The sequence below is a fragment of the Ochotona curzoniae genome, unplaced genomic scaffold, assembly GCF_017591425.1.
Source record: "Ochotona curzoniae isolate NIBS_2020 unplaced genomic scaffold, NIBS_Ocur_1.0 contig_2148, whole genome shotgun sequence".
Classification (NCBI taxonomy): domain Eukaryota; kingdom Metazoa; phylum Chordata; class Mammalia; order Lagomorpha; family Ochotonidae; genus Ochotona; species Ochotona curzoniae.
Genome location: NW_024465345.1, coordinates 104,490 through 114,983, shown reverse-complemented (window position 1 = coordinate 114,983; position 10,494 = coordinate 104,490).

The window sequence follows — 10,494 nt, the reverse complement described above, 5'->3', positions numbered from 1 at the left end:
AAATGGATGCTAAACATTCTCCAAAGTGCAGCCTAGTAAAGCAGAAACATTCATGTATCATCTTCAGACTCACTACATGATGGATTGTTTCTACATCTGAATGACCATAATCAACTCAATTAATAATATATTTAAGGATGAAATAATCTATTACAAATTATCATTAAATATATAACTGCATTAACATATTTATACATTATGAGCCATTCAGTAAAATAAATTAATGACGAAAGGTAAATAGATAAGAATATCAAGATTTTCTTCTTCCACCATAGCAATATTTGCCCAATGTTCTCATAAGTTTTATCATATTTATAGGGAGAAGCATTTGAAGATATATGACAATATTTAAAATACTAAAGCATGACTAGATTTTCTGAATAAATATGTGTGAGTAGGTTGATAGTGTTCATTGACAAAATTGATTCAGCAGGCAGAATCAAGCAATAAGCATCTTTTTCATTATTTTAAGTTTCACTAATGGACTTTTTAAAATAAAATGCACAAATTTGGGCCCAGTGCACTTGCCCAGCAGCTAAAGTCCTAGCCTTGAATGTGCCAGGATCCCAGATAGACACTGGTTCTAATCCTGCCAGCCCACTTCCCATCCACCTCCCTGCTTGTGTCCTAGGAAATCAGTTGAAGATGGCCCAATGTCTCAGGACCCTGCACCTGTTTAGGAAAATGAGAGGAGGTTCTGGGCTCCTGGCTTCAGACCAGATCAGCTCTGGTTGTTATGGTCACTTTGGGAGTGAAGGATCGGGTGGAAGATCTTCTTCTCTGTCTCCCCTCCTCTGTGTATATCTGACCTTGAAATTAATTAATTAATTAATTAATCTTTAAAAATTTCAATGCAATGGACAAATTTCAGAAGAATAGAGATTAAGAATCCAATAACATTGAATAACTGTTATGAATCATCTGTTATTTTGAAAGGCTGTTTGGTGCAGAAACATGAAAAATGCAGTTAATGATGAGAATATGCACAATTGCACAAATTAAGCTCCCATCACCAATGAGGGAAAAAAAAAACAAAGGTAACAAAATTGCAGAGAAAAGTAGAAGACAAAACATCAGCAAGATAAGTTAGTAGGAAATCATAAACTGTGAGTTTCGGGACACAATACGTGCTCCTTACGGGTGAATTGTGATTACCAACAGAATTAAGTAGACACAAGAAAGAGAAACAAAAGTATTCTTTTACAGTTTAGCAAGGCCAACCTATATATCACCCTAATAACAAGGTGATAGCTATTGCAACATGCTAATACTGAACTATCAAAATGCCAAAAATGAGACCTCTGTTCCATGTACCCTGCTCAAGACACTTGACAATAAAAGGAGCTGGGACTGAAGGTTAAACGAACCTTACTCTCATTCTGCAATATCACCAAAATACATACAGCCAGTTCAAGTATGTAGTATCTAATTACAGTAAATTTTATTGAAATCAATGAGGAATGTAAATTGAAAATGAGTCACAATAAAGGATATTAAATGCAATTACAAGTCAGGTCAATAAATAAATTCAACTATACTCCGGTAAATCTATTTAATCAAGTGCTTTTCTAATTCATAAAATTACTGAAATAATTAATCTAACATTGATACCATGAGCAGAAATTTTTCTTAACATTACATCGAAAAACTAAATTGTTTCATAACAGAAGCCATGGAGAAAATTACTCAACAAGCTAAGCCTCTGTAGTGACTCCATAGTGAACTAAAACCTCAACATGTATTTATACTGAGGAGATGGTTCCAACTCATTTTCCTGCAAGCTGATTATTCTCATTGCACCTGTAGAAGCAAGATAATTCTGGCCTGTCATCTTTAGAAGACTATTCACTCAAGGGACAATTTGAACTTCCATGCTTTCTGGGAGGCATCAGTGCACAGCAATTGAGTTCCACTCTTCTCACCTCTGGACTCATTTCTCCAATGCAGGCCTGTCTGGGCAGATTTCTGTTTCACAGTGGCAAAGAAATGAAAATATAAGTTTGAAATAAACCTAATATATGTAATACCAATAGTAATGAAAATTATGAAAATGGATGGCATCAGTCCAGTGAAACAAAGCTTGGATCTCAACAGAGCATCACAATGGAGACAGCTACACCTAAATTTTTCATAAAAATCCATTAAAATTCACACAAGTTTTGCTTTTGTTTCTGATCCTTATTTAAGGAAAACTAATAAGAACTAAAGGATATCAGTGATTAGATGAGCCAATAAAAAACCTCAGCTAGATTCTGAACAGAGTAAAGAATTACCAAGGGCAACAAAGGGGGAGTTTGCCTACCAATAATGAGTAGTTCCTTTTTAATTGTGGGAAACTGGACGGACAAAATTTACTAAAGACTTATTCATTGATGAGCTTGAGGACTCAGAGACTTTGCATCCTAAATTCTGCCCTCACTGAAGTTTAGAGAGTTTCCTTCCACTGCTGTGCTTAGGTGAATAAGAAAGGCATACAATATCCCTTTCCTTTTCAGTTCAAAATAAAATATCATCAACGTGAAGAACATAAACAAATTCCACATGGAATTTAAGGAATTTGGAAATTCTCACACTAGCTAGATGAATGAAGTTTCTTCTTGATTGTTTTCCTCCCTCTGATCCCCAACAAACACTTTTCTTTTTTCCTTAGTAATCATCATCATCTTCACAAGGTGTATTTGCTTTGACCACTCATGACTCATTTCCTACAACAACAGCTTCAAAAGAAAAGGGACATTCAATTGTCCATCAGCCACAGACATGTGACATCCAGGTTCTGGCACAAAAACACAGTAGCAGAGAATAGGAATTTTGCAAAACTCTAAGGCAAAATGATTGCATATGCAATTGTGTTGCTCACTGGGAACCCCTTGGAAGGTGGTTTCCAGTGTCTGAGAAGATTCTCTTTGAAAATACAGGCCCCACAGATCAAGTGGTAGAGTATTTCTGCAGGCTTAACACGTGTACAACTTGGAGGAAAGCTGTGATGCCTGGCTTGAGGTGCTAACTTGGCAGTTCAAGAAGTCATACCTGAGAGTGTGCAGTGAGGAATCCCTGGTGACTGTGGGACAGGGACTGACTGGATTCTTTGTGGCTCTGTGTTAGGACACATAGGAACACATATGTTTCAGTGGGAGCCAAGACTTAGTCCAGTAACTTCTATGTTACCTTGCCTTGCTCTCATAAGTACCTGTGGGTGATGGAGCCCTGTGCAGTCCGAGGCTCCCTAGACCCAGTCCACACTCATCACAAGGAAGAATGCAGCCACATTCAAGCCAGAACACTGCCTCCATTCCACGCTTTGTGGTCACCAATTGGAACCCCAACCCAGTCATGGCTTCCTCTTAGCTCACACCTAGTCCTTTTCCCAGCCACAGGTCTTGTGCAGTTCCACAGGGGTGAGACTCTAATTGTTGGGTACTGTGATACAATCATGTCAAGTAAGGCAACAGAGCTAGCTTTCATGTAAACGATTGAGTAGTGCTTGGTGGTGGTGATGCTAACTACCCCAGCTCAGGTATTGCACATGTACTGGTGACTCAGTCTCGCCATTAAAGGTCTTCTCCTTCCATCCACCCAGCCACTTGGTCTCAGCCTTCTTCCTTTACTTGTAAGTACAGTGGCCTTTATACATATATAAAAGCCTTAATTCTTTTTCTTTTTTTTGTATGAATCAGGATTTATTTATTTGTTATGATACAGTTCAATAGGCTCCTTTATATCATTACTAAAGTATATTTCTTCATACACAATCATAGTCCATCACTCGGGGCATGGACAATGGCAGAAAGTCAAGCATCCTATTGTCAAGATATAGTAAACAGTTTCATTGTAAGTCCATCTTTGTCTGGAAACAGAAATGCATACCACACTGCATCCTCACATCTGGATGTTAGTCTCCATTTCACAGCTACTGTACATCCCTTCAAAAGAAAAGTCATAATATAAAATCAACAATAGGAATAAAAATAGAAATTTACAATGACATGAAGTTAAATAACTTGTTACTAGATATGACAGTCTCCATTACACAGCTATTATGCATACCCTTAAATGAAAAGTCACAAAACAAAATCGACATCAGGAAGAAAAAAGAAATTAACAAAAGTCTGAAGTGGGCCCCAGAGAAAAAGAACTGCGGGGAACACTGTAGGAAATCCCTCAGTGCTGCCAGGACTGAGAAAGCTGGCCCACAGACAAAAAGCAGACCTGAATGACTGGGATCAGGAACCTGACAAGGACAAGGAGGGTACCCCGGGCCAAGGATTCTCAAGTGAAATTTGGTGAGTAAAATTTGGGGAGCAAACCTTGGTGAGTCATTAACACAGGGAAGTGCCAGCCCTTAGCAGGAGGACAGGGGCAGTCAGAGCTCCAGAACAAAATGCTGTGAAGGGTGCCTGAACAGGATTAAAGAACAATACTTGGTGTAGGGTGCATGAACTGATCTGGGGAACAAAACGCTGCGAAAGGTGCGTGAATTGACCAATTCATGGCAGATTTGGATCTGGGCAGAGGGGCTGGATAAAGCGACTAGGCACACAAATGAAGAGCCTGGGCGATCCTGGGAACTGGATCCTCAGGCTGGATGGCGCCAATCCCAGAGCCACGAGAATCCCACAGAAGGGAAACCCAAAATCTACCATAAATATCATCCTGTTTTAAAGAGCCCACAAGATCGCATCCTGGTGGAGTAGGGGGAGGGGAACTCAGGCACCACAAAGAAGAAAAAAATAATCTAAGTCAGCAAGACCTCATGTCACCACTAGGCGGCAGCAGAGGTCAAGGGTCTAAAGCCAACAATACCTTATATCACATAGACATGGCAGGTCACTGGAAAATAAATGAGTCAGAGGAAGGAGCCAGGACCACCCCAAAATGTCACCAAAAGGCCTGGTCAATCACAGAGATTACAAATGAAGAAACTGAAGACCCATCAGACAAGGAGTTCAGAAAAATAATTATAAAACTCTTCAGAGACAATGAAAAACAATGGGAGGAACTTAAGGAATTCAAAAACCACATGATCACAGAAACAAAATTAGTCAAAAATGAGATCCTTGACCTGAAGTACAGAGTTGAGTGCTTATCCAACAGAAATATTGCAGCAGAAGACAGGATATCGGATTTGGAAGATTCCCAGAATGAAAGCAGGCAGATTATTAATCAGCTTGAGAAAAAAAATTAACAAAAGCATAAAGGCTATGCAGGAATTGAATGATAACATCAAGAAGATGAATATCAGAACTATAGGCCTTCCAGAAGGAGTGGAAAGAGAGACAGGTATACAACCGGTATTTAATGAAATTATACAGGAGAACTTCCAAAATGCTTGGAAAATGAATATCTCCCAAATCCAGGAAGGTCAGAAATCCCCCAACATAATTTACCCCAAGCAATCCTCACCAGACATGTGATACTCAAGCTCCCTTCCAACAAATACAAAGCAAGAATTCTGAGACTAGCATGAAGCATAAGCAAGCTTACATTTAGAGGCAACCCAATCAGGATTACTGCTGACTTCTCAGAACAGATGTTCCAAGCATGAAGAGAATGGAATAAAGTCTTTCAAATCCTGAAAGAGAACAACTGTCAACCAAGAATAATGTACCCAGCAAAGATTTCATTTTTATTTGAGAATGAAATTAGATACCTCCAAAGCAAGGAGAAACTAGAAGGATATGCCAACACAAAACCAGCCCTACAAAATCTCCTTAGAAATGCTCCCAGAAAAAAAGTAAGCAAACCATAAGCAAGGATGGCAAGTGGGAAGACCTCCCCACTAAAGTCCATGCAGGGAAAGACAATCAGATACCAACTACCACAAAAACACACGCGCATGGCAGGACAAAATCGCAGTCTCTCAATATTAACTCTTAACACAAATGGCATAAATTCATCAGTCAAAAGACATAGGTTAACAGATTGGACCAAACAGGACCCAATTATCTGTTGCCTACAAGAGACTCATCTAACTAGAAAAGATGCTAAGAGACAGAAAGTGAAGGCATGGTAAAAGAAATTTCAAGCCAATGGACAAGACAAACAGGATGGTAAAGCAATCCTAATTTCAGATGATACAGACTTCAATGTGACAAACATCAAAAAGGACAAAGAAGGACATTTAATATTTTTGAAAGGAATGATCCATCAGGAGGTGATTACCATCCTTAACATATGTGCCCCAAATTTAGATGCACCCAGCTACCTGAAACAATTACTTACAGATTTAAAGGGAGATATAGATGAACATACAATAATCGTGGGAGATCTGAACCCTCCATTAGCACCAATACATAGATCAATGAGACAAAAGCTCAACAGAGAAACTACAGAGCTCACACAAACAGTAGAACAACTGGACTTAGTAGACATATAAAGAAACTTTCATCTTAAGGCTGTAGATTATACATTTTTTTCAGCAATGCATGTCACCTTCTCCAGGATAGACCACATGATAGGACACAAAGCAAATTTAACTAACTTAAAAAAATCAGAATTGTACCATGTACCTTCTTAGACCACCACGGAATGAAACAGGCAATCAGCAATTCAAAATGCCCCAGGGAATACATAATCTCTTGGAGGTTGAACAATATGCTATTAAATGGACAATGGGTTAGAGAATAAATTAAAGACAAGATCAAAAAATTCATGCAAACCAATGAAAACTCAGATACAACATTCCAAATCTTTTGGGACACCACCAAAGCAGTGTTACATGGTAAGCTCATTGGAATTGGTGCTCATGTCAAGGCCCAAGAAAGGCATCAAATCATTCATCCAGACCAAGTAGGATTCATCCCAGGAATGCAAGTATGTTTCAACATACTGAAATCCATAAATGTGATACACCACATCCAAAAATTAAAGAACAAAACTCATATAATAGTCTCAATAGAAACAGAAATATCTTTTGACAAAATCCAACACCACTTTATGTGAAAAACCCTAACCAGGGTAGGCATAAAAGGAACAATTCACAGCATAATTAAGACAATATATAAAAAACCCAATGCCAGCATAATACTGAATGGAGAAAAGTTGGATCCCTTTCCACTGAGATCTGAAACGAGACAAGGATGCCCGCTATCTCTGCTGCTATTCAATATAGTCCTAGATGTACTTGCTGAGGCCATAAGACAAGAAAAAGAAATTAAAAGAATCCAAGCGGGAAATGAAGAAGTCAAGCTTTCACTATTCGTAGATGACATGGTCCTTTACATAGAAGAACCAAGAGACTCAATACTGAGACAGCTAGAACTTATATGAGAGTTTGGTAGAGTGGCAGGGTACAAAATAAATGAACAAATATCAAAAGCAATAGTGTATGCAAACAGCCCAAAGATGGAGAGTGATTTAACCAGCAAGGTACCATTCAAAATAACAGAGAAATGTATGAAGTATCTAGGAATAAATCTAACCAAAATGTAGGAGACCTTTAAAAAAAAAACCCAAAAAACAGAAAAACTGCAAAATACTGAAAAAAGAAATTGAACAAGACCTCAAAAGATGGAGCAACATCACATTTTCCTGGATAGGTAAAATCAATATCATTAAAATATCTATACTACAAAAGACAATATATACATTCAATGAAATCCCAATCAAATTACCCCAAACATTCTTCATTGAAATGGAAATAATGATATAAAAGTTCATTTTTGTGATCAATAATTGCAAAAAGTTGGAAGCAACCAAAATGCACAACAACAGAAGACTGGATAAGAAAACTATGGTCCATTTACCCCATGGAATACTACTCAGCGTTAAAAAAAAAATAGCAAAATTCAGTTCTTTGTGGCCAAATGTGTCCAACTGGAAACCATGATGCTAAGGGAAATGAGCCAATCCCAAAAGGTTAAATACCACATGTTTGCCTTAATTTAAGATGAAATTATGTCAATCTGGAAAATACTACCTGTATATTGTAATATTATTTCAACCTCTAACAGCCTACATCTAAAGCAATAAGATATTTTGATGTAATCAATGAATCAACAATCAATCTGAGTCCGACTGCTTATGATCTACATCAAAGAATTATAAAATCTAATATACTTTTAAGACCCTAAGCTACTCGGAAAAGGGGTGGGAGAGCAATCTTTCATCAACTTTGAAAGTGTGAGGAACACGTGAAGTATAGCCTATTGGGATCAGATGTGGTAACTCATAGACAACAGACTTGAGTCAGCACTAGACAATAGTAAAGCTACACAGGCATAAGGGGGGAATCAAGAGCTAGCCTGCCACCCTTTTAAAAGGAGGTCATATGCACAGAGCAGGGGGCTACCCCAGAGTGGAGCAGGTGGACAGGAGGAGGCTCGTATCCCAACCCTGAAGACTCCCAGATCCTCACCAAGGACTATCAGTACGGACACCAAGGACTACACCCCAACTGCCAAGGAGACCACGGGGAATTGGAGTGCCTTTGGCGGCCGAGAAGTTTGAGGTCACCCACCTCCATTTGGACCTACCACATGGGATGGAAGAAGTCCAAACCCTGCCATGCAAAAATCAGTGTCATCAGAAGGACAACCAGAAGCCCTGAGTGGTCCGCAGAAACAGAATAGTAAACTTCCTTCGGGACTAGGGAGAGAAGCTTTCTCTGGTCCTCGCCTAGCTCCGACTCTGGGTCCCTACCCTTTCTTGCAATGACCATCAGAGTCACACAGAGCACCCCATTCAAAAAAAAATTGAATCAGATAGACAGAGAAATACAAGGAAAGCATAGAACCAGACAGGAAATAGTGTGGACTCACACATACCTTACTAGGTGGGACACAAAGATTAGTTATTCCTCACTAAGGTAATGAAGATTTCTCTGCACACCCCTCCTAAAACTGTTCTGCACCTCAACTGTTGACAAATGCCTTGTTAGATTTATAAGCCAGTTTAGATTATCCTAAAATCTGCCAAGTTCAGCAAAATACTGATTCAACAACATAAACTGCTAAATGCAAAAATGAAAATAGACACGAGACAGCTGAATAGTATCCTATAGACACTGTAATGTTTATAGCAGCCGGGTCTATGTATAAACCAAAATTGAAATGTCAATGAAGTAGTCAGAGGATGTGGTTAAGAACCTGCATGGTTTTAACATATTGGTTACTCAATACCATAGCAATTAACTCAAAAATATTATAAACTGTTGTTGATGCTATTTTGTGGCTTTTCATTGCATGGGGTGATCTTCTGCCAGCTCTACTTTCAGACCAGGGATTGTCTCTCTAAGAAACTGTTGAATTTATCTGGACAATAAGATGCTAGACTCTATGCATGGTACATGCTTGCAATGAAGAAATCATGACTGGATTTGAACTGTATTGCTGCAACAATGTAGAGGAATCTGACATGGGGTGATGGAATTGGAAGGGCTTGGGGGAATCACAGAGCCTATGAAACTGTGTCATAAAATGAAATTTAAAAAAAATAAATGGGGCAGTCACATTCCTCTCACTGCGATGATTTTCTTTATTCCAGCCCAATAAGAATCCCTTTTTTTTTATCTTAGAAATACGCACATAATTTTGAGGCAATTTATTTTTACAGGTTTAATTTGCCCATAACCATAAGATACTACAAAATTTTTGTGAGACCACAAGATCATATTTTAATGATTTATTAACATAAACTAAAAAAATACAGTTCTGACTGCTTTTTGGCCATTTGCATTTCACACTTTGTAAGATCCTAAGCTAATCTTTGCCCATTTGTAAGTGAGTGTTTTGATTTGGTTTTGTTGAGTTTCTTTGGCTATTCACACATTTTGAATATTAATGTTTTAATCAGTTGTAAAGTCTGAAAATTTTTTTTGACAATTCCTTTTGCAGTGCTGATCCCATTGTTTTTTGCTCTAACTGCCCTTTCATCTGGGGTCTTTTACAGGAAGTCTTTCCCTATGCCTATGTCTTGCAGAGTATCCCAGAGAGTTTACTCAAGTAATTTGATATCATCTGGTTGCAGATTTACATTCTTAATAAGTTTTGAGTTGATATCTGCAGTCACAAAGGAAGGTTCTTGTTGCATACTTCTGCGCACATAAATCCAGTTTTCTCAGCATCACGTGTTGAGGACATTTTCCTTTTTCCTACAAGTTAATTTAAGTTATCTTGTCCAGTATTAGCAGGCCTTGGATGTGTGAGTTTTCCTTTCTCAAAATTATGTTCATTTTAATTGATATTCAGGAATTTTTTTTTACAGGTGCCAGGCTGCTTTGATTTCAATTGCATGGAGTATATTTTGAACCCTGTAACGTGATGCTTCCAGCTCTGTTTCTGTTAGAATGATTTAAATATTCAGGGTCTTATGTGTTTCCATATGAATTTCACAATCAATTGTTATGATTTATTTTTATTTGAAAGGAAGTGTTTTATGTTGCTGTTGTGTTGTGTTCTTTGGTTTTTTTTTTTTTTTTTGGTTGTTTACATGTAAAGATGAGAGAGAGGGTCTTTCATCTTCTGAATGTACACCTGTAATGCCCACAAGAAGCAG